At 40.4% G+C, this 26,024-nt stretch overlaps 1 protein-coding gene across 1 annotated transcript in view; it reads right to left on the reverse strand.

Annotated features, from left to right (window-relative positions):
* The window catches only part of DOCK2 (dedicator of cytokinesis 2), a 414,356-nt gene that overhangs the window by 228,951 nt on the left and 159,381 nt on the right, over positions 1 to 26,024 (reverse strand). The gene's annotated exons all lie outside the window — the stretch shown is intronic.

Raw genomic sequence — 26,024 nt, forward strand, 5'->3', positions numbered from 1 at the left:
GTGCAAAGTCCTTGGGGTTTTTTTTTAAATTTTATTATGTTATGTTAATCACCATACTAATCATCATTAGTTTTTGATGTTGTGTTCCATGATTCATTGTTTGCATATAACACCCAGTGCTCCATTTTGTACATGCCCTCTTTAATACCCATCACCAGGCTAACCCATCCCCCCACCCCTCTCCCCTCTAGAACCCTCAGTTTGTTTCTCAGAGTCCATAGTCTCTCATGGTTCGTCTCCCCCTCCGATTCCCCCCCTTCATTTTTCCCTTCCTACTATCTTCTTCTTTGTTTTAACATATAATGTATTATTTGTTTCAGCGGTACAGGTCTGTGACTCAACAGTCTTACACAATTCACAATGCTCACCATAGCACATACCCTCCCCAATGTCTATCACCCAGCCACCCCATCCCTGCCACCCCCCACCACTCTAGCAACCCTCAGTTTGTTTCCCGAGATTAAGAATTCCTCGTATCATTGAGACCATATAATACATGTCTTTCTCTGATTAACTTATTTCGCTCAGCATAATACCTTCCAGTTCCATCTATGTCGATGCAAATGGCAAGAGTTCATTCCTTTTGATGGCTGCATAATATTCCTGTGTGTGTGTGTGTGTGTGTGTACACCACATCTTCTTTATACATTCATCTGTCGAAGGACATCTTGGCTCTTTCCATAGTTTAGGCCTTGGGATTTTAAGATCAGCAGCTCTAGGTCTGAGTTCCAGCTCTGCCCTTACCAGCTGTGTGCTCTCACTTATAACTTAACCTCCCTGAGCTTTAATTTCGTCATCTACAAACTATGGAAGATTCTCTCACTAGTCTTTCAAGGTTGATGTGGACTTAAAAGTGACACATGTAATTCTGGGACAATGCACTTGCCTAATTACACAGTAGGAGATTCTGTGGGTCTGAGAACTAGCCTGGGCATCAGTAACTTCTGAATTTTATGCGGGTTATTCTGATGGCTGAAAACCATGACACAATGCACTGTGAAGCTCTAGAAATGGAAGCTGGAATTTGGGAACAGCCTGTATCTCCAGGACCCAGGCAAAGCCTGACATAAACAAAATGCTTAAGAAACAGTGGCTAAAAAAGTGGGTAACTACTCATACTCATTCATAAGCACCTCATTAAACTTTGCTGCATTCAACTCAACTGTAGTTTGTCTCTTAATGTAACCAGTGAAAGGAAAATAGACTCAGAGTTGGGGGAGGAAGAAAAGAGAGAGAGAGAGAAAGAAAGAAAGAGAGAAAGAAAGAGAGAAAGAAAGAAAGAAAGAAAGAAAGAAAGAAAGAAAGAAAGAAAGAAAGAAAGAAAGAAAGAAAGAGAGAGAGAAAGAAAGAGAGAGAGAGAGAAAGAAAGAAAGAAAGAAAGAAAGAAAGAAAGAGAGAGAGAAAGAGAGAAAGAAAGAAAGAGAGAAAGAAAGGAAGGAAGGAAGAAAAAGAAAGAGAGAGAGAGAAAGAAAGAAGAAAAGAAAGAAAGAAAAGAAAGGAAAAAGAAAGAAAGAAAGAACGAACGAACGAAAGAGGGAAAGAAAGAAAGAAAATGTGCTTATTAAAAAGCCCCCTCCCCTCCCAGTGGGCTCTCAGTGACTACTGTCATCCAAAGATGAATAACCCAGAGCTTGCTTCCTCTTTCTGCCCCACAGTTGCTTCTTCTGCACTTTGGCTATAACCCCTGACTCTCTAGCCCTGTGGAGCTACCAGCAAGACTTCCATCACAGCATATATTTCACATAAACCCGTTCTCATGCTCTGTTAGATCCTGCCAGACCTCAAGCTCTTGCAAGGTGAGCTCTCCCACCACCATCCAGCCCTTTCCCCACATCTGCTCTGGGCTAGGGGAAAGAACATATCCCTTCACTTCTCAGCTACAGGTCAACCTCTCTCCTGACTTCCTTCTCCTTTATTCCTTCAAGCCTTTTCACTGACTTACAATCTCCTATCTTGTACATTATGTGACTGTGATGTCTATGGTAAGAACCATAATGCTAACATGTGTGAGTGCTTACTAAATACCTGGCACCTTGCCAAATGCTTTACCTCATCTCACAATAAGATGAGCAATGTTATAATCTCTATTGTTCACATGTAGAAACTGCAGCCCAGAGAGGTTAAGTAACTTGTCCAGAGTCACCCAGCTAGAAAGAGAAAAAGGATTCAAATCCAGCAATCTGGCTACGGAGACTGCCCCTCACCCAGACACACAAGCAGACTGGAAGAGGAACACAGATCTCTGGTTGCTGCTTTGGGGCCTTGCCAGCCTCTTCCTATCTGTCAAGATACATAGACCCTGACTTCAATTGAGCCAACTTCTAACTGCCTTCAGTGACTTCTGATCTTTTCCTTCCCTTTTAGAAAATCTTCAGTGCTGTGTATTCATGACTCCCTTATCTTCTCCGTATTCTTTTGTAGTTTTGTCAACCTAGGCCCACTGCAAATTTATATAATGGTTTCCATTTGATGTTATTTTTTTTCCAGGATTACATCTCTTCCTTTACCAAGAGAGATAATAAAACCCCTTTTCTCTTGACCTCCTGTTCCTTGCTTTTTTTAAATAGCCATTTCATCTTAGCCCAAAGAGCAGCAATTAGACTGCTCAGGAAGTTTGGTATTTAAAAGTGGAAAACTGTCAAGTTCAATTCATTCACTCTGAAAGCTCCCAATATGGGAGGTTGTGTAGCAGAGTGTTTTGGGATCAGACAGACTTGAGTATGAATCTCAGTTCTGCTCATTTGAGCTGGGTGACCTTGGGCAAATTACTCTTGAGTTTCTTCTCTGAGTTTCAGTTTATTTATGAAATGTGGCAAACACTAGAAACCTCAAAGTACTGGTTTGAGGAATAAATAAAGTAATGCAGGTAAATCCCTTGATACTAGGGGTTGGCACATAATAAGCCCCCAGTAAGTGGTATTCCCCTGGGTCTGCAGCAGCATTCCGCCTGGGCTGACAGATTCTCCACACGTAGCAGAAAGTGCATTACAAGGCAATACATAATCTAAAGTCTGGATGATATCAAAATGTCACCCAAAAAAAATGTATAGTATATATGCAAATGGAAAACTTTCAAGATGATAAACCTGTGCTAAGCAGTAAAAATGTAGTCACAAATCACCTACTGTTAATTGCTCCAGGGCCAGGCAAGTGAAGGGAATCTCTAGGAAAGTGTCTTTTGAGCTCAAACTAAACAGTGGCTTATAATTGAAAAGACAAAGTCAGTCTTCCCCTTACGGGCCTTGCAAAGAAATGAATCCATCCAACCTAAACACAATGCAAATAGGAGAGATTTTTCTTTTTTTTAATAATTATAGGCTCTGATATCTGGATGGAACTTGGAGTCCTTTCTTTAAGTGAAATCTTATCCATAAACCCAATATATAACATAGTGGAAGGAAAGCTGGAAGAGGGTGAAGGGGTGCCTCATGTTTCACTTTAGGCCCTATGCCCAGCCCTAGGACTTTGTGGAATGCAATTTAGAACAACTAATCTCCCACAGTGTTTCCAGAATAATAATAGAACATACCACACATGAGATGATTTTAAGTATTAATACATTTCCTAACATTGAATCAAATTATGCAAAAGGTGTCCTCTTTTTTCATTTTGCTTTCAACCCTTGTTTTGATATCAAGTAGAAAAATCTCCCCTTGGTGCTAACATCTCTATTTCATGCAAAGCTCTTTTTTAAAACAGAGAAATCCTCAGGTTAGAGCAAACAGTGCGCAACAGCATCTAGTTAGAACTTGATAACAACATCTAGTTAGAATTTCTAAAGTTATATTTATGACAAGTGTTTAGGAAAAAGATCAAAAACTTGGAAATAAAGCAAAATCAGGATACGTGATTTTTTAATAAAGCCTTGTGATCAGCCCAACTTGCCTGGGGAGGGAGAGGGGGTGGTCCCCTTGCTCTCTCCAGAATTGTAACTTTGCTTGATTAATCATCCACAACTTACTAGAAACCAGAAATGTTACAGCCCTGTCAAGTTAGAGGTTAACTTGTAGAAAAAATGTTAGAGGTTAACTTGTAGAAAAATGACAAAGGGGTTATTTTATTTTATTTTGTTATATTATTTGCTGGCTTGCTAAAGGCTATATAGTTCTCTTGATCTGTAGAAATTTTGTTTTATATCTAAGGAAAATTGTATATAAGCATCTCTTCTCCAACAAAAAATCAATAACCCTAAATCCTTTTGAACCAGTTCTCTCCTTGTGCAGCTTGTTTCCTATGTGTTCAGTAAAAACTTTTGACATGTGCTCACTATCTAATCACATAAGATACTTTTTAACCATTGGAGAAATCCACATTTATACAGGTGATACTGACCATTTAACAGATGGTGATATAAAATTTTGCTTCTTTTTATCAAAGTTACAAATCTACAAAGTTTAAAAACGTCCTCCAAGGTTCACTAATAAAACAAAATAACCACAACAAAACAGCAGACCTTCCTGTTCCCCTTGCTGGATGAAACTCTTCACTTCTTTCAGCTGAGGTAGTTATTGTTTGGGTATTTATAACCATGTTGCCAATAATATGCCTGCATGATGCCTTTTTTAAACTTTTTTTTCTCTTTCTGCTGTTATCCCCACTCCGAAAACAACACGGCTTCACTCTCCTCTGCCCCCGCATCGGGCACCAGCATCCTTCCCATGTTTCTCTCTCCCATACAGTCAGATCACAATTCTGGCCTGACCAATATTCAGTGTTTAAAATATTTTGTAAACTATGACAAGTTCCCATCTCTTGTACAACTTTTCATTCCCTAAAAGGAAAAGGAAAAAAAAAGCGATTTGGGGAAAAAAATCAGAAATTCTTTTTAGTTCTTTAAACTTCTTTATACTATATTTTCTCTGATTCATGACTGCTTCTTTTATTTTTCAAAATTCTCTCCATTTTTAAGTTTGCTTTGCCCCACAAAGTCGCTCTTTCCTCCAAGTTGCTTCTCTTCTGTTTGCTTGTTTTGCACTCTCTTTTAAGAGTTCAAGTTTTTCTTTGTGCTCTGGAATGGGTGATGGTATGTTCATATTTCAGTCTGGGTAACTCAAAGGCTGGCTGCCAACTCTGAGCATGTGAGTAGAGCTTGTGGTCTGTGAGCTTCACTGTAGGGTGATCTGGTTGGGACCATTAGTCGGAGAGCCTCAAATACCCATATATACGTGTCTTTCTTCTTGCACTGCTTAGATTCCACAGACTAGTATTTTCTGCTCTCTTGTCTGAAGGGTTAAGCCCCAACTGCAGCATCCCAGGAGCTGAGGGGGACAAAAGTGCCAGAGGCTTCTGCTTCCAGTATGCATACTTTGATTGATAACTTGTTTTGAGTATGTCATCACTGACTTCGATTTTGCTGAGTGTTTCCTAGTCCAGCCCTCTGTTTTATCTTTATAGAATAAACCTCCAGCGACCCTGCTCCATGGAGTCAGGCTGCTTCTTAAACACACTTGCAACTGGTTCTCCTTGTTAAAGCTCCTCTTGTTCATCCCACCTCCAGGGGTACCTGGTACTACCAGTTCCTGAAACTTTGAGGGAATCTTTGCTTTAGATTGTATGAGTTCTCAGCTTTCCCCACTGCTGGCTTATGAATTGCCTTTCCTGGGTCTGCTAAGTCATTTATTCCTTTACCGTATGGTATCTACCTTCCTTTAGAAAACTCCCTTTACTTTCATTTCGGTAGGTTTTCAAGAGGGAGCAAACTATGTGACTATGTTTAAGGTATCATTTTTATAGGGGATTCTACACCAAATTTTCATGTTTAAACGTTTATAAGTGAGCTGATTTCATTCCAAATATTACAAGTTCATGTGATAATGCTAAATAACAACAAAAAAAAATGTGATTGTGCAATGTGTGATTTTGGTTTTGAAAAGAGTTCTAGTACAACCCCTAGTTTTACAGAAAAGAAAACTTTAGCATTAAGAAGGGGGGGGAGGAGTCATGTGACCAGTGACAAATAGTCATCAAAGCAAGAATGAAAAACCAGTTCTCTTGAGCAATGCCTGGCCAACTGTTTTCTCCACTCCAGCACACAAGCAGTCTTGGTCCTTGTGTTCATGCCCAGGACAATCTCAGCTCCTCCACCTGTTTTGTCTTTAGATCTTTTTAGTACTAAGATAAAGATCTCAAGGTCACAACTACAGAGTTAAATCCAAAGACTTTTTTTTTTAACCAAAAAGAAATAATGCATTTTCTGACCATGGAAACAACTACAATCTATGGCTACTACTATTTTTCTCTGCTCTGTGTTTCTATGTAAGAGGTCTTTTAAACTTCCTTCTTATCTCAAAGGCGCCACAAACATTTACCTAGAAAGAAAATATCCTAGGTTTCAAAAGATAGTTAACAGTACCATCTAAAGCAGAGTCACCTTTCTATAGCCCCTTGAGGCAATGTGATTTTCTCAAGTTCTAGGTTTAGCACTGTCTTCTTTCCTCTTGTTTGAACGAGTCTCCATCCTTGAAAGACTTGATTCTAACTGCACAACACCTCATTGTGCGAAGCAAGCAACAGAGGCAGCCAGGAACTCAGAGAAGTGGAAGCTGGGGGTCAGTAAAGTTCAGCATGGGGCTTTGTCACTCCCCATCATCTCTGCCTCTTCTACCCACTGGGTGTCCCCCATTTCCCAGGTTGGACTTAAGCAATGCCTTCATGTGGTCATAAGTGTCTCTGCACCATAAATCAGCCTTCTCAAGGAGAGGAGAGCTTGAGTTGGTAGCAGAAAGATAGAATAAAGAGGAAAAGATGTGGGTTCTAATCTGACACTGATATTACCAATCTTGAGGCCATATCATATGCCAGAAACTGTGCATATAGATGTGACATCTATAATTTTACTTTTTTTTTTAACACCAATGAAGTCCCAGATGAAAAATGAGGATCAGAGAGGTTTAGTAACTTGCCCAGGCATTATCCATTCCTAAGTGCCTATGCCTGACCCCAAGCTGTTTTGTCTAATTTGGGGCTCTTTCTGAAGCATGGTGGTGTTGCTAAGAGGTGATGGTGCTTTAGAGTCCAGGCTTATAACTGCCCCTAACTCCATCTTTTAGGATCACAGAAATGAATAGATACAGCAGCACTTTGTAGATGATAAAGCATTCTGCAAATTTGTCCAAAGTAAACAATAAGGCAAACATTTGTGTGCACAGCTGCTTATAGCATATTGTATTGTTTTTAATATCCAAATGCAGCAAGCAAGATAAATGTTCTCAAATCTGGGATAATAATATATATAAATGACAGCTTATCCATACAATGGAGTAGGAGAGGGTAGATGTGCCTTGATCTGGAAAGATACCTTTAATACACTCAGTAAAAAGAGACTATGGAGCACCATGAATAAGCCCACTTATGTTTTTGAAAAAATCCTTTTCTATGTCCCAGAAGTCTGTAAAAATGTATGGCAAACCATTAATAATGGTACTCCCAAGCAGAGGTAAGAAGAGATGTGAGGTTAAATGGATAATTTTACTTACTGTGGTTTGTTAGAAATTTTTATAATATTATGTATATATATTATGTATTATATTATATATTATGCATATAATATATAATATATATTATGTATGATAATAAATAAAATAGAACTATTTCCCAATTAGAAAAGAAAGTCAGTCTATACACCCAAGGAATCATACTCACAGGGACTGAGTGGATACACAGCAGGGACTACAGTGTGCTGCAGGCAGCCCTCTGCTGAGGCTGGAGGGCCCTTCCCCTCCCTGAAAGCTCCCACCCCATGCTGGGGCTGCCATGAAACCCTGATGCTCATAAGCTGGAGTGATGTTGTCAGTGTTACTAAGCTGACAAAAGAGCTCTACAAAGTAACACGGGTTAACACTTTTTAAAAGCTTCAACTATGAAATGTTTTATTCCATTTATCAAATGCTTTTAACTTCCATTTCCTAGAAGGTAGGGGAAAAAATCTACTTAAAGCAACCAGGGGGGGAAAAAAAAGGTGATACTAAAAACCATCACCTCCAACAACAACAAAAAATCTCATTGTGCTTAGAGAGAAATGCTGCTTTTATTCAGATCCTGTAAGTTGCTTTGTGGAGACTTTTATTAAAATGCACTGGAACCTCCAACCTGCAACCTAGAGAGAGAAAAATTAAGCCTTCCAAGGTCTGTAGGTCTAACATCTCAGCACTGATGAATGGAGACTGGTTGGAGGCACTTATGAAGATGTACCTTGGAGATGCTCTACTTCCGTGTTTATTCAAAAAAGGAGGAGTCTATGAGATTGTACAAGGAGAAGTGCATAAAGAACACAACTAATTGTTGAACACAAAGAATTGTTGAATTCTTACTATATGCCAGGCAATGAACTGTGTGCTTTGTATTTATAATTTCAGTGTGTCTTGGGAAAACACTGGAGACAAGTATTACCCCACCTTAAGATATAAAATAAGATTCATTCTAATTATCATTACCATTCAATATTTATTGAACACTTCATATATGCCATTTACTATAATAATAGTATTTTATATGCACCATCTCATTTAGTTCACAGAATAATCTTATCAATCTGCTACACTAGTTCTCCCTATGTTACAAATGAGGTAATTCAGAGGTTTATGTAACTTGTCCTAAGTCACAGAATTGTAAGTGATGGGGATGGATTAGAATGCATGGATGGCTTCTTGTCTCCAGGCTTACATGTTGTGTACACAGGTATTTTAGCAATTTTATATTGTTTACAATATCTAAATGTAACAAATAAAATATATGTCCAAATGGCCCTGCAGCAATGGGCTCCTTTAAGATTTCCATTGTAGAAATGGAGGTCTGTGAACTTTTTGTAATATTTCAAAAAAATTAAAAAATTAACATTTTTGTAATATTTCAAAAAAATCAATACTTACACATCTCCAATATTACCACATGGGCTTATTAATTACAATGTCAAGATTTTTTGTTTGCATAAGAACAAAATGAACTCCAGATAAGCACCCTATTTAACTCTACTGGTCAGAAAATTCAGAATGGTGCTAATATATTACTACTTTTTTTAAAATGAGTAAGCACAGGGTGCCTGCGTGGCTCAGTTGGTTGAGCAACTGCCTTCGGCTCAGGTCATGATCCTGGAGTCCTGGGATTGAGTCCCGCATTGGGCTCCCTGCTTCTCCCTCTGACCCTCCCCCCTCTCATGTGCTCTCTCTCTCTCTCTCTCTCTTATTCTCGCTCTCTCAAATAAATAAACAAAATCTTTATAAAAATAAAAAATAAAATAAAATGAGTAAACACATCATTTAATGTTTAATACATGCTTCTTGTTTGGGAGACCATGTATTTTAAACCATGCATCCAATAAGAAATGGTGGGTGAAGGGTGCCTGGGTGGCTCAGTTGGTTAAGCCACTGCCTTCATGATCCTGGAGTCCTGGGATCGAGTCCCGCATCAGGCTCCCTGCTCGGCAGAGAGTCTGCTTCTCCCTCTGACCTTCCCCCCTCTCATGTACTCTCTCTCTCTCATTCTCTCTCTCAGATAAATAAATAAAATCTTTTAAAAAAAATTCTTAAGAAATGGTGGGTGAAAATTCCCTTGTGGTGAAAACTTTTGCTACTATTTATCCTGAAAGCCATTCAAAATGTGGCTTCCATCTCTCCATGTGAGGGCTGCCCAATGAGCTTCCTCCCTCCCTCCATTACTGCCCTCCTCTCTGTCCCCTCGTTGGCAGCCTACCATTTCTCTTCTGTTTCCTTTGTTTCCTTTCGCTTTATGTCTTTGCTTTATCACCACACTTCATCCCTAATGCCAGGACGGCTTCAGCCACAGGCAGAGAAGTTGCCTGTAGAGATCAATATGATTCTCCCCCACCCCAAATGATCTCTCAAATACATCTCCAACAGTTTATTGATATTTGAAATTCCATGGATAGAATGTCACTCTTTGACTTAAAACTAATTCTCTCCTGTTCAAACATAGCCCTGATTGAAAGCATTAAAACATTAGAGTGTAAACCCATCTGAGTTAAGGGTCATAACATATCCACTCCAACCTGACCCTGTTTCACTGTTGAATAATAGATTGTGCATCATCCCCGAATTCCTTGAGGAAAGGGATTAAATCTATGTTATTACTTAGATTCAATGCTTAGAGCAAATACCTGACATACAACAGGTAATCACCACATCAATTTCATTTAATTAATTAATTAGAAAAACCAATATGAAGTGTCAGGTAACTTGTAGAGAGTTAAGGAGAGATTCTTAGATGAGGGGATGGAATCAGAATGGAGAATCTGGAAGTTTCTGGGCATGGACTTCCTCAACTGTACTGGCAACACAGCTTGACCCCACACAAATGACTAAGTGGTTTTTGGACAGGAGAAAAGAGGAATCAAAAAATATACACAATCTTCTACCCTCCTTCCTACAGTGAAAATACCCCTAATCACTCAGCCATCCTCCAGAGAAAGAACATAGACATCAGACAGCTCATTCAGTAATGATTGATCTAGTTTCCTCAGTAGGATCTCCCCATATCTAAATTCTATTGTCCTCTTTTTTAATATAAAATGGAATCTCTCCCCAAGAACCCCTCCCAATTCAGGGAGGCACAAAACTAAGTTCAGAGACAGATCTCATGAAACACCCCCTCCCCCCACTATCCTATGCCTCAGCCAGAGCTCAGAGCCCACTTTCATTGACAAGTGTGCTTAGGAATTGATCACACCAGAAACTTTAGAAAAATTACCATCAACATGAGACTTTAAAATCTTACCCTCCAACCTCTTTTTCTTTGCTGGGAAATTATGGAGAAAGTAGGCCAATCTAAAATGTAAGAGAGCTGACCAGAAAAGAGCAATAAATCTGAGGAATGAATGTGAATCCTCTGATCTATGTATGCAGTTACACATACATTAATGCTGTTTTTTCAGCTCAGATTAGATATAATTAAAACCCTCCCCAGAATCTCACCTCAGAACAAGCAATAGAGACTGTGCATCTCTCCATGGTGCTCATAAAATCACTGCCTTCTAGAACTAGGGCAGTTCTCCTCATCTTGAGAAGTATGAAGTCTCAATCTCTCCTTCTCTCTCTCTCTCTCACATACACACTCTCCCTCTATATATATCTCTCTCTGTCCCTCTAGCTCCCCTAATTTACCGCAGTGTGTGTCTCTGCTTTAAATATTCATAAAGCATGTGTAATTTATTTCACTATATTTACTATCATCCCCACCCAACTCATTTTGGGAAGTTTAGGCTATGTGTTCCCTCTTTTCCTACTATCTCTCTGTGACCAACCTATATACTCACAATAAATTTGGAAGAGGGAGAACCAGTTTATTTTCTGATTTATTATAAATTTTCCAATTTTGATCTATGGTTTCTTGTGGTTTTTCCAGGTGAAAAGAAGATGGCCACTTTTATTTCCCAGTCTCCATAATACACTCAGGGCCACCACTTATAATCCATAGCTCTGATTTTTCCTTGACCAGCTGCAAACAGGAAAGCCTTTCTTCTGAATGTTCAGCCCCTTTATATTCTTAGCCAGTGACAGCCCAACCTAAGTGGTTAGTATAGCCAACTCATCTTGAACCAGATCCATTTGTTTATTCCTAGAAGTACATTAAGAGTTTCTTTCCAATAAGCATGTAGTATCTAGAGTAGTATTCTGCTCACAGTGTTCTTAGGTCTGGAATGAATTTAGAATCTTGGGAAGCTGCCTAAACATTGAGTTGCTGCTCCACCCCAAACTTCCATCCTACAAAAATGAGATAGCCAGGGTGGCATTCATTATCATTCAAACCTCCAGAAACATTCCTTGAGCATCTACTTTAGTAGTTCGTAACCATCGCTGCATTTCTAGAATAACCTGGGGATTTTCTAAATATATAAATATTTTCATGCCTAGGTTCTACCCCAGACTAACTCTAAATCTCCAGGGCTAAGGTCAGGCATTGCTGTTTTTTAAAAGTTCTCCATGTAATTCTGATATACAGCCAGAACTGAGTACCACTGACTCACTAGATGCCATGCTCTGTCCTGAGTGCTGGGGATTCAAGGACAGAGAAAGCCCAGTCCCTGCTTTTAAGAAGTAATAGTCAATTGGCAGGGAAGAACCACTCAGTGAAGAGTGGACCATAACAGAAAGTGCTAACACAAAGTGCTGACTAAACTCAGAAAAAAGACAAATAACCCAATCTAGGGGAATCTGGGAAGATGTCCTGAGGGAGGTGCTGTCAGAACTAGCAGGAAAAAATATACACCTGATATGCTCTTTGCTATAATAAGTATGGCTTTATAACAAGAGTGGTTTCTCTAATAAGAGTATAGCCTATTGGGGCACCTGGGTGGTTCAGTCATTAAGCATCTGCCTTCAGCTCAGGTCATGATTCCAGGGTCCTGGGATCGAGCCCCGCACTGGGCTCCCTGCTAAGCAGGAAGCCTGCTTCTCCCTCTCCCACTCCCCCTGCTTGTGTTCCTGCTCTCGTTATGTCTCTCTCTCTCTCTAATAAATAAATAAAATATTTTTTTAAAAAAGCATAGCCTATTAACACATAATGAACCCTTAATATTCTTCCAACCCCTTTCCCTTGGCCTGTGTCAAGTTTCACCCTCACACTGAGTCTTGGATTCCTACCTGCTCCCTAGAATTCTGATTATGATAGTCCCATTATTATAATGTCTTCATGAAACAGAGTTCACCACATCTTAGGCTTGGACTGTGGGCCATTCCTTGAGGAAGTTCAGTCCTTTGAGTCTGGTGAGGTTTTTTTCTTCCAGGCACTAACCCAGCCATTCCAATCATCTGTAGCCAGTTCACCCCTCCCACAGTGAGTAACCAGATGGGTTTTTGCCTGTGTTTAAGATGCTCTTCTCTCCCTGGTCACCTGTCAATCTCCTACTCCACGGTCAAAAAACAAAACAAAACAAACAAACAAAAAAACCAGCTCAATCATCACCTTTGGGAAGCCTTTCCCATTCAACCTCTTTAAACCCCCACCTCATCTTAAGTAGGATTGGTTGCTGTACTTTTTGAGTTCCGACAAAACCTATTCAATATTTCCTGGAACTAAGGTGCCACATCTTTCAATTTTGAGTTTCCAAAGTGTAGCATTCACCTGACACAGTGGAAGCACTAAGCACATGTATAAATATGTGAAATGAATGTGTCAATGGATGGATGGATGGTTGAATAGATGGATGGAAGGATAAAAAAAATGGGTGAATTATGCTGACTAGATTTATTTTATATCTTATCAATTCAGATAATAATGCAAAATAATACATGTTCTAAGTTATCTATTCTCAAAAAGCAGATACTAGTGATGTTCTTTCTTTTTCTTACATGTACTCTCTCTTTTCTTCTTCCACTTTTTACCCTATAACCAAGAGGATGTGGTGTTGTAACTTGTCTTCCAGAGTAAGTTTCAAGTAGATAAATAATTAGTATTCTGGGGGTATTTTGGAAAATTATAACTACTCCTCTCCAACCTTCCCTGAATTGTGTCATTCCTTTCCCCTAGATATGAAAGCATTCCCTCTGCTCCCTAAAGACAGGCTCTTTTCACAGAAAAAAAAAAAATACTCCACTTTTCACAGAGGTTGCTTTCAGACCCTGCTTATCAGATTTCTAGTGCCTGTCCATGAGTTTCTTTGAGGCATATCTGCCCTTTATTACCTACCCACAGTCACAGTGACACTTGCCAAGCCAGAGGAAGACATAAACAATACCAGCCTTGCCTTCATTTTTACATTTTCAATCCCTCACAAAAATATATAGGATAACTTACATTGCCTAACAAAATCAACTACCTCTTTTATTGCCTCACATCATACATTTAATTTTAAAAATTCACTATTTAACAAACATTATCAGAAACAAAAATGACATAATATACCCATAAGTCCAGCCCTGCAACATATCTAACTTATTATTCTATAATGTGTTCAAGTCCTTGTGCATGCAAAATCTGTATGCAGCATGCAATTTGTGTTCTGCTTTTTCCAGTTAACATGACATAAACATTTTTATTATCATACTTTTTGGCCAAAGGGAAGGCTCTGTTTTTACTTACCCTTTAAGGTGGTATAGGGAAAAGGTCTAGATTTAGACAGATTGAATTCTGGCTCTGCCACTAACTTGTTAGGTAGCCTAAATCTATTTATTTCAACTTCTGTAAGCCTGTTTGCTCATTAGTAACATAGACATTAGATAACAGCTTACTTACAGAATTATGTTAAAAATTAACTTCTGTATTTAAGGTGCCTGACAGTGTTTGGCTTAAAACAGGCATTCATGAATGTGTGACTCACAGGTAACAGTAATATCTTTAAAACATGGATCTATCATGAATTAGAATATAAAGTACACATGAATAATTAAGATAAAATATAAGACTGAATTCAAAAGTACATTCTACCTTTGGGTTCCACCCCCAGAACAATGAGAGTTTATATTCACTCACCTGAAGTTAGAGATACTTAGGTGGAAAAGCTTGAAAATCACTGAAATCTATCACCACTCTTCCACAGATATATTTGAGTGACCTGCCTCAGATCACAGAATGTCAGAACTAGGGCTGGAAATAGAACTCCTATTTTCTCAAAAGCTGTTGAAAGGCTTTGATACCAAATATCACCTTTCTCATCACCACTGCCTCAGACAATACAGCACAAAAAGCAGACATCAGTAATTAAGCAAAACTTTTTCAGAGGGATTACACTGTGGCAAAATGAAAAGAAAAAAAAAAGAAACACATACTAGGTATCAGCATGGTAGTCATGACTAACAAAATATTAGGGAGAGGTAAACTAATGCTGAGAGAGGTTATGTAACTTCCCCAAGAGCACACAGCTAGCTAGTGGTGAATTTGGGAGTCTGAATCCACATCTGTATGTCCCCATCATATTTCAACTAGAATTTAACTCAATGAAAATCAACAGATATTTTTTGACTGCCCAATCTGTGCCAGGTTTTGTGTTAGGCAGTGAACAAGCAGATGCAGTCCTTGCACCCATGAGGCTTACTGTCTAGATGAGAAAACCACTGAAAGGGAAGCAAAATGTGTGAGTGTCAGGTAAGGTAAAGTACTTACAGTGTTTGTAAAATATACACACAATGAGAACATGTAAATGTGAGCCTCTACTCTGCTCAGAATTCAATTATACCATAGGTTAAATGTGCTTACACATACTGGCTTGGGAATCTGACCACCATTATTCTTCTGCATTATTTCTGTGGGAAAATGTGTGCTGAATTCTAAACTGATTCAGGAGCACAACAAAGCTCAAAGTTGGGGGCACAACCATACTCAAAGTTGGTACCTGCTTTTTATATGATGCTTTAATGCAACAGCAGCAGATTTACCTTTCTTATTAGCTTCTGCTGAGTATAAAAAATAAGATTAGCATCAGCATATATTTCTAGAAAGTATAGCAATTGAGATGGGAGGATCAATCAAACCACAAAGATTAATTATTGAGTAATCTGCTTGGAATTCGGCACTGTGCCCAAAAAGTGTAGAAATATAGAAGAAATATAAGACTGGATCAACCCTATCCTTGGAGAGTCTGTAAACCAGATATCAGATATCCATATAAGAGTAATTCCAGTAAATGGTAGGCTATGTAAAAATTTTAAGAGACTAGGATGGACATATGACTGTGGAATGGCTAGGTGGATCAGAGATCAGTGAAGTTGACCCCAGCTTCAAAAGACAGCTATAATTTCGATATCTGGGGAGAATTCATCATGGCAGTGGGAGGAGTGTTCATCGTGGAGAAAGGCATAAAACAAGGTGGGCTGTGAAATAATGAATAGACCACTGAGGCCAATGTTGGGGAGTATTGGAGAATAATGTCTTAGAGGTAGTTCTGAATGAAAGAGCATTTTGTCTTTATCATTTTGCCATCCCCAATGCCTAGAATGGTGCCTGACAAAGTGGGTGCTCAGTTAATGTTTAGTGAGCTGTGAAATAGAAAGACAATGCATTTGTTAAAGAGAGAAATAACAAAAAAAAGTACGAGTCCTCTTTCAATGGTAAACCAGACAAGCATAACATGATAAGAATAAGTGTAAAACTGCACATAATTAAGTGCTAAATTCTACAGTAAAGCCAAAAGTTGTCAAAATGCAGCAGAGAAAGTGACTAAGACAGGGCAAACAGAATCTGTGATGATTTCTTAATGCAAGAGGAAATTGGGTTGGGTCTATTAGGAAAGGCAAGGTTTGGCTCTTAGAAGTCCACAATTCAGATGCTTGTAGGGTGACGCAGATAACATAAACATGAGAAGCCAGTCATCTTAGAAGCACAACAGGAAGTGGGGGGTCTGTGGCTTTTATTAAATAATTTGGCAAGCCAAACAAAATATATCTGTGGACTAGATTCAGGCTGAGAACCACCAACTGGACAACTAGACAAGCAAAAGGAAGAAAAAGAGTTCATTCCAGATAGAGGAAACAGGTGAAGGACAAAGAAGAAAGAACATGAAGGCCTGGAGGAAGACCCAGAGTCCGGTCTTACCAGAATGCTGGCTGAAAATAGTAGGAAATGTGATTGGAGAGAAAAGCTAAGTTGAGTTTGGATTCCAGGTAGAAGAAAAGGTAATAGATGGAGAGCCAAAGATAACTTTAGCATGTTGCATTGCTTGGAGAAACTGCTGAAATTAAACATTTTATTTTCTAATCTGGGTTGCTAAATGAATTGCGTTTATCTCTAAGATGAATGTTGCCTGAAATCTCCCTGAGAAAATGTCCATCCCAGAACTCCTTGATTGTTTTCTGAAAACTTTCCTTGTTCAGTCACTAGCTGCTGCCCCTAGGTTGTATATGACAGTTGGGATGCTATAGACAGAGCTGTGGATCAAAAGCATCTTCAAACACAGAACACTTTCTTCCTTGCTTAACACATTTCACGTAAGGATTTACATTTACACTGGTTGAACAAATCAAAGTTATGGTTCCCTCAGTAACTGTAACCTGGACCAAACATAGCTATATTTTTCTGCTGCCAAGTGGGCTTTTAACTCATGCCTCCCAACTGTGAAGGGGAGATTTAATTCAGACATTATGCAAGAAATGCTTTCTGGAAAGCAAGTGGCTGGCCCAGTGAAGGTTTAGTGTAAATGGCTGTTCCTTTCAACTTGTGCTTTTATGCAAAGGTTCCCTGCAGACAGAAATCTTCCACAGCCCCTCCACAGTCTTTCATGGTGAGCGAAAAGATAATTTCTCCACTCCTGCAAGCTGTCATGCTTGTTCATTCATGGGTCAGAGCCCAGCTTTGTTACTGCAGGCATTTGGTGTCAATGAAAGGCACTACAAGGAGCCAAGCATGGGTGACAGAGTAAGGCGACTGGGGCTCTTGCCCAAGGGGCAAATTTAAGGGGCATCAAAAAACTCAAAAATAGAGACAAATAAAATTTAATGCCATATTTTTAAAAATAAAAGTTAATTCAAAAAATCCATGATGAACAAAATATCAAAATGTTGATTTTTTTAAAAATATTGCATTGATATATTATTTTTATAGATTACTGAATTTTTGGTGCCCTCTTATACTTTGCTGCTGTCCAGACAAGTGCCTCATTTGGTTCACCCTTGTCCTGGCCCTGAGAGGCAGTCCATGTGGGACAGAGGACAGACAGAGCGAATGAGGAGAAGCCCTGATGGATTTGGCTGTAGGCAAACTCCTTTAAACTTTGGTCACGGCAGATAAAGGAATATTGAAGAACATCTCAAGAAATATTTCTAGTTGGTATTGATGGAACAGAACGTGCTGGATTATTAATTTTATTGGAGAGAGTTCTAGTCAACCATCAACAAAAGCTGTCTTCTAATTTTCCAGGTGGATTCTCTGAGAATAAACGACACAGGGACCATCTGTTAAGTTATGCCAAACCACTCACTTTCCAAGCCTGCCAACTAAAGATCAAGTGACATTCAAGCCCCACATGTTGGCCTAGGAATTACTGCAAGGACAGGGCTGTCAAATAGCCCAAGTGAGATGCTATAGCCTCCAAGGTCCAGACAGGCTTTTATGCTCTTCCACATTCCCAGTCCCCAGGCTAGTCCTGGGTTTCTGCGTGCTAACATGGGTTTAGTAAACTGCTCATCTGGTGGTAGGTTCCATTTGCCTCCTGACAGGCTTAGGCAGTTAATAGGGTGGAATCCTCTGGTAAGGCCAGTCATTTGCCTGCAGATTTTATTACTGTCTCCGATAAAGCAGAGAAAACCCCTTATCTATCAGCATCCCTTCACATTGGAATAGGTATGCTTTGGGGAACTGCTCATCCTCAAAATGCATTCTTTGTAAGTGAGCAATCACTCCTTAAATACTTCAAAGATAAGCTTTTATTTTTTTATTTATTTTGCAGTAGTGTTAGCTTTATGGACAAGTTGCAAAAATAATACAGAAATTTCCTATATATCCTTCATCCATCTTCCCTTAATGTTAAAATTTTAATGTCAGTGTGACCAGAGCACAATTACTGAACCAGAAAATTCACATCGGTACAGTCCTATTAACTAAACTACAGACATCATTCTAATTTTGCCAGTATTCTTGCTAATGTCCATTTTTCAGTTCATGGTCCAATTCAGGGTCCCACATTGAATTTAGTTGTCATGTTTCTTAAGTCCCCTCCAATCTGTGGCAGTGCTCTGTCTTTGGAGGCCCGACCTTCTGAAGAGTGCTAGTCTGCTATTGCTTAGAACATCCCTCAGTTGGGGCTTGTTGAAGCCTTCTCATCATTAGATTGAGGCTCTGCATTTTCGGCAAGACTCCCCACATAAGTGGTGGTGTCCTTTTCAGTGCATCTTATCAGGAGGCATAGATGATGCTGATATGTATCCTTTCTGGTGATGCTCCTTTCACCACTTGGTGAAGGGGGTGGCGCTCATGTTCCTCTACTGTAAAGTTACTATCTTTCCTTGTGCCATTAAAAAGTGGATACTTTGGGAAATACTTTGAGATCATGCAAACACCCTGTTTCTCATCACACTTTTGCCCATCACTTTTAGTCCCTGTTGATGGTTCTTCCTTGTGACAATGATGACTGTGGTATTTGCTTAATCAAAAATGAACGTTAATCATCTCTAAACCCTATTTAAGGCCCAAAGACCAAAACCTACTGAGGTGAAAGGTAGCAGTCTCCTGTCAAATGTGCCTTTCCTGTGGCTGTGAGGTGAGACACTCAGTTGAGGTACAGTGAGCCCTATGGCACCTGGCTCCTCATCCCCGCCCCTCACCGATGCAGAAACCAGGGCTCTTTCTCACTGACCTATGTAAACACTCAGTACTACCTGGGAAGAAATCATTACCAGTTGATAAGAATTGCCATGGAAAATGGAACATATTTCTATATCTCTGCTCTAGGTTGAGTGTTTAGTTTGTCTTAAAATCGCTGCATCCCTGGAGCATCCTCTCTTTGACCATGAGAACTTGTAGACAGCAGTTCCAGGGCTGCTGGGGAGCAGAGAAGTGCACCACCAGGCTCCCCTGTGCTTTAGGGTTTTTATTGTTCTTGGCAATTCTGTTGAGTCCCAGGCAGTGGTGTGCTGCTGTGTGTTTATCAACTGGCTCTCCAGGAAGACAAAAATAGAGGCCTGGGTATACAGTGTTTGGCAATTCTGCAGTATGAGGACCCCCTTCATGACTGACATCACTGAACACAGAGTCGGGAAGAGATGGACAGCAGCAGAAGAGGGTTCAATAGTATTTCTGTCATAGACACAACAGATGTAAATAACCTCAAGTACACAGATAAGAATAAAGTTTAGTAAGATAATTAGGAACTGATGTGTTTTGAGTATCTATTTATTATGTTTGATTTTAATATAGCTTATTTAATTATAGATATTTATATAAATTTTTAATAATGGCAGTTATTCAACAAATAACTCACAAGATTCCTAAAACTTTAACACTTAGTTCTCATGAGCGGGTGTGAGCCAGCTCCAGCACACCACCCCATACAGTAGCTATCACGAGCAAAATTCTGGAACACCCCAAAGGAGCCCCTGAAAAGGCAGGATGACACTTTTTGCCAGACCCTTCAGGAACCCATATGAGGTCCAGATGCCCTGCAGGGAACGGCTCTGCTCCAGCAGCAGCATCTGTGGCTTCTTGGCAAGCCTCCTCTGGAGGCTGTGAGAGCTCCAAAGCATCTGGCTGCCACCAGGCCTGCCTCAAGGGTTATTTTCAGCGTTAATGGGGTACAGAGTTCTCCCCACGCTCAGTACCTATTTGCCATTCTCCCAGGGGGCCACTTAGTCCTTTACTGTTCTTTAAAGAATTATAGGCCTGGAACAATTGGAAGGAGCATAGGAGAGAAGGGGAACAGAGAGGCAAGAAAAAAGTCACATGTACTGAGTATGGATTATATGCCAGGTACAGTGCTGCGTGTTTGCACCGATGTTCTTGTTTACTGTAATCCCGATACACATGGAGAAAGAGTATCCCCATTTTACAGAAAGAGTGCCTGACTTCCCAAAGTTCCCACCCTAATAAAAAGCAGAGCAGGATGTATCCACAGCTCTGCTCATCACTGTGGCCCCAGCATAGAGAGTACTGCACGTGTTAGCAGCTCTAGAAGTATTTGTGGGTTGGATACATGAATGTAGCCTGACTCCAAAACCTGTCTCTTACCTCTACCAAGGAAATGAAGCCGGATAAAGTGCCCTTAAATGGTAAAGTGTACACGTGAAGTGGCAGAAGGCAATATGTGTGTGAGAGGTTGTTGAGAGTGAGATGGGGGATTCCCTGCAGGCTCTGCTTTTTACTGACTCTCTGACCTTATTAGGAGTACCCCTGGCCTCTCTCTGAGGCTAGGCTTCCTCACCGGTAAAATGGGGAGAGTGAAACCTACCTTCCCATGTGGTTGCCAGAAACAAACAATTGGGATGCACGAGAGAACACTTTGCAGGCTAAAGTGTGCTGAGAAAGAAAGTATATCATACGCCACCATCCATGACATCATAACGTTGTTCTATTGGCCTAGAAAGGGCACATTTAACACCATGGAAGCAGAGGAAGAGCAAGGGGTGAAAAGAGAATGGCTTCGGACATAGTCTCATCTATTTCAGCTTTAATTTGGGGCTTAATTAGCTGCTCTCTGTTTGGAATGCACCACAGATAAAAGAATTCTTGCAAGCCTTGTCTCCCTGCCTTTTTGTTTGAAATATGAGGGAACATATAGGCTAGAAGAAAACCCTGCTGCTTCTGCATGGTGGTATTGATTCCTGGGAATTAAATGGTAATTCAAAGAGGCAGCAGCGGCCTCCCTTTAACCCTGCATCAAGCAGGCCGCCTGGGATTATCAGAGAGCCCAGAACTAGGGTGGCCATAGGGGGTGCTCTTCAGAAGAAGACACCCACCTACAGACTTCTTTCCCACATGGCAGGTCAGGAGCAGTGCCGGCCCAAGAACGCCCTCTAGACTGCTCCTGGTGCCTACCATTGTCCTTTCCCCATGCATCGGAACCCTAATGGAGCTGCTGATGCTATCTTCCTTTTGTGTCAATGTCTGATCCTCTTTACAGGAGGGGCATGAGCATGTGTACATGTGTGTATGTGTACATGTGTTAAATCACACATGCATATTCAACACATTAGACAAATCACCCATTGCAGGTGGGGGAGGCAGGAGAATGGGAAAAAGAGATGGAAATAAAAGGTAAGAAATACATACACACACAAAAACAAACAAAAACCAAACAAGGGAGGGCCCTGCACATACCAATGATGGTAATGTGTCATAAACTGAGGGTGATTCATTCAACCCCTGCACCTGACATCCAAGGAATGCAAAAGAGAAAGGAGAATACCCTCCTAGCCCTCAGAGCAGAAGACCCAAGGGAGAAATCAGATTCCACCATTGATTTGAGCAAGTCATATTCATTCATGTATTCATTCCTACAACAGATTTGTGAGCCAGGCATTGTGAGGGAGGTGGGCAGGGAAGGGTCGAGCTGCTGTAAAGTTGGTCTCTGTCCACACAGCACTTCCGGTCCCATAGGCAGAGAAGTCCACAGAGGATGACAACACAGATGCCATGACAGAGCAGGAAAAAGCTGCTCCTAGGACACAAGAGAGGGGCTGGGGAAGAGGGTTACTGAAAGAATTTTAGTGAAGCAGGAGGATGGAGAGCGAAGGTGGAATTGGCAAGAGGCGAGGCTGAAAGTGGGAGTTCTGCAAAGCCAGTGAGCAGCGGCCTGCTATCTGAGCTTCGGAGCTCAAAGCCTGGAGGGGGACACACACAGGAAAGTGCAACACCAAGAAATTAATGCTGTAACATCAGTCTGAAGACATAGTTCCGAAGACACAGAGAAGGAAGTCCTTGATTCTGTGTAGGGGTTTGCAGGGGCAAGGATGAGGGCATGGGACTGGGAAGACTTTAGAAAGGAAGTATTTATTGTCTGAGTTGAACCTAAAAGGCATTCAGGGTTTTACGTGAATAGAAAGAATGGGAATTGAGAACACTCCAGGCAAAAGAAAATGCATGAGCAAAAGCCTTCCCTACCAGCATCTAAGCTGATAAATAAAAATACCAGAATTCCAAACTGTCCGTGACTAATAGTGTGCCTTGGTTAACCAGCCCCCAGATTTAGTCAATGGACTTAAAGGGTTAAAAAAAATAAAACAGCTGATTCTGGGCAGGTAAAACCAACTCCATCTCCTGTTCAGACTTAGGAGTCATCTCTACATACTTTATGATTGCTAAGCAGGGTACAAAATGATGACTCTTCTTTCTGTTAGAGGAATGAAACATAAAAACGAAAAGCCTGTTTTAAGAGTTGGGACAAAAAAAAAAAAAAAAAACACTCCCTCTGGGTTTGGCGCAAAATTAAATCGTATGAGTTACTCAGCATCCGGCAAGGCACAGAACGACGCCAGTGTGAAACAGCCTTTCAAAGTAACTGGAGTTGACAACTAACCTTGCTCTGCAAGGGGAAGAAAGGAGTTAACAGAGGCAGAAGTCTGGCCTTTCATCCTTCACCTGAGCCTGTCCCTTTCATATGCCAAGTGCAACTCAAGCAAGCTGGGGAGAGAATTTAACAGCTATCATTAAAAAAATATCAACACCCAGGCTAAGGTGGACATCATCCCCTGAGTCATATGCCACCCAGGGTTACAATGGATAAGGTAATAACAGGGAAACAGAGCTTCCTCATGCCACGCCTGCTGTGCTGGACTGTAATTACCCAAACATTGACAATCGATTGAAGACTAGCGCATCCTTTCCCATCCCCCAACACACAATGCCCTCCAAAAGAAAGCTTGGCATACTGCACTATAATTTCTAGATTTCCACATGTGGTTCTATCCCTGAGCAATGGTTCCTGCCCATAGATATAACCTATAGTTGGGTGGGGAGACAGGGTTTTCCATGGTGCCAACAAAGTGACAGTAAAATGGAATGGCTATGCTGTTACAGCAGAGAAGATCCAAACAACCAGAAGAAAAATCCAGGACATTTACCCTGGGAGGCTTTTTTTTTTTTTTTATTGTTCCTCCAAATTTCCAACTTTGAGAAGTCGGTGCCTATGGAAACCAAATAGCATGCCTGATGGTCTGGATTTTCAAAGTCAGATATCTGCACAGGCCATGTCCCCACTACTGCATGACAATGAATTTATGAGTACAAATGAATGTGCTTGAAGATTTTGCCATTTTATGGTTTATTAAATGCCATATTGGAAGATGCTAGGTTTTGTAGACTGGAAAAGGCTCTTTAATTAAGATGGTAAAGGACTGACGATGAATCCAACCAGTCTTCCATTTCCAGTGAATACTGAAGATAAAAAAAATTAGGTCATATTAGAGTGATGGTTATTAAAGTGTAGTCCTTGGCCCAGCAGCATCCACATCACCAGGGAACTCAGAAAAATAAATGATCAGGTCCCATCCTCCAAACATAATGATCAGAAACGTGTTTTTACAGCTCTTCCAGGTCATACTGATCCATGCTTAAGTTTAAGACTTTCTGCACTAGAGCTGTGGGTCCTCCGCCCTGGTTGCCTATTATCACCACCTGGTAAAGTTGTCATTGTGATGCCCCACCAATCCCAGACCAATTAAATCAGAATAGCTGGGGGCTAGAGACTTGACACAGCTGCTTTAAAAAACTCCTCCAGTGATATAAATGTGCAGCCAGAGTGGAGAGCCACTACATACCAGAACAAGAAAGATTTAGATGAGATATTTTGGGACTTGTGATTTTCAACTGGGTTCAAAGTAATAATGGCTACTGAATGAGTCTCCTTCGTGGAACAAAAACCTTTTGAGAAGAAAAGAGATTTCCATCTTTATGAGCTGAAGAGGTTGGCTATGAAGCTCTTCAAGAGCATCAGAACCTTATACCAAACTCAGTGGTAATAATAGTATTTAATAACTCATCCAGCAAAAACAGTTACTCACCATAGGAAAGAGGTGGGCTAGGGCCCACAGTCAGAAGTCATTATGAAAGCAATGCACTCAAGAGGCAGTCAAGAGTGACACCACACCTCCCACACACCTCAAGTCCAAATGCCACAATCCTCCAAGGGGAGCTCAGAGCTTCCCACTCACTTCTCGGCTTTGAAGCCCCTAGTACCCAGGGTACATGAGACAGCAGGCTCTTTTCACCAGTGTCTGATGTTACTCAGTGTGCAAAATGATAACAACCCATCAGAACAGAACTCTAGGAGACCACTCGCATGGCATGGGCAGAGTCTGAGCACTGCTGCTTAACAAATGAACCATGAACTTCTACCCAAACCAGGAAAATGGTTGACCTATTGTAAGTGTGTTCCTCAAATTAGGGTCCACTGGCACATCCCAAAAAATCCAGGATTTTTTTCCCCACGAAAAGGGTTATGAGGATTACTGAACTGTAAGAAATATTGTAAACTCTTTTCAACAGGAAGAGGCAACATTCTTTAGGATGTTTCTGGAGAAATGAGGAGACAACTCTCATGTTCCTACAATACAAGTGAAAGTAAGACCAAACTCTCCCTTAATTTTTTTTGTAAAAGATCAAATAGCAAAGACTGGAACCAGTTCAACAGCTGGTTGGTGAATGGACTTATGAAAACACCACCATCATCATAACAATATCACAGGGTGAATCTTGATTATCCAAGCTTTTGGTTATTATTCTCCATCTCCCCCAAGAAAAAGAGGGAGGATAGGAAGAAAATGAGAGGGAGGAGACCATGCTCTTGTATCTCTCATGCCCATGGTTATGCGGACTTTGGAGTCTGACTGACCTGGATTTGAATTTTGGCCCTGTCATTTATTTGCTGTCTGGCCTTGAATGTTAAGTCTATGAATTTCAGGTTTTTCATCTTTAAAATGGGAATAATAATCCTTAGCACCAATGAGGGTGAACAGAGAGAACACTTGGATGGCATTCAGCACAGTGCCTAGAAAACAGCAAATGAAGTAGTAGCTGTGATCATTAATTATTCACCCTTGAACACCCAGCTTCAGTTCCTTTGCAAACTTCTTTGACAAAAATGCATACACAGACACTCATACACACAGACACACACACAGACACACACACAGACAGACAGACACACACACACACACACACTCTCAGAGTCTTTGTAGCTCCAAGACATCTTGTATGCATCCATGAGATTTTAGTCATTACATTATGTTGCAATTGCCTATTTATATAATCTGTATAGGTTTTCTTAAGGTAAGAGGCCAGGCTTGTGTGTCCTCAATGCCTGTCACATAGCTGATATATCATATATATTTATGAATGAATGAATGGATGAATGAATCAAGCCACCGCATTTACCTAGTAATGAGATAAGAAGCTTAATTGGGATGGCAAAAAGGGAAAGGACAAGACACATAAGGAAGTTGATAACAATCGTTGACTAGGGTATACAAGCAGTAAAGGAATAAAATAATAAAATGAATGCTCTGCAGTGTTTTCTAATGATAGCCAATCATAGATATAGTTCATCCAGGAAGCCCTTCTTTGAGCATTTTCTTGGGAGGAGAGGGGTGGGGGGAATGTTTATACATACACTTATAAAATACTTGGTTGTTTAAGTCTACCTAGTCCTCTGAAAC

This window comes from Callorhinus ursinus, unplaced genomic scaffold (assembly GCF_003265705.2).
Source record: "Callorhinus ursinus isolate GAN/ISIS: 27379988/994484 unplaced genomic scaffold, GSC_fseal_2.0 scaffold3, whole genome shotgun sequence".
Classification (NCBI taxonomy): Eukaryota; Metazoa; Chordata; class Mammalia; order Carnivora; family Otariidae; genus Callorhinus; species Callorhinus ursinus.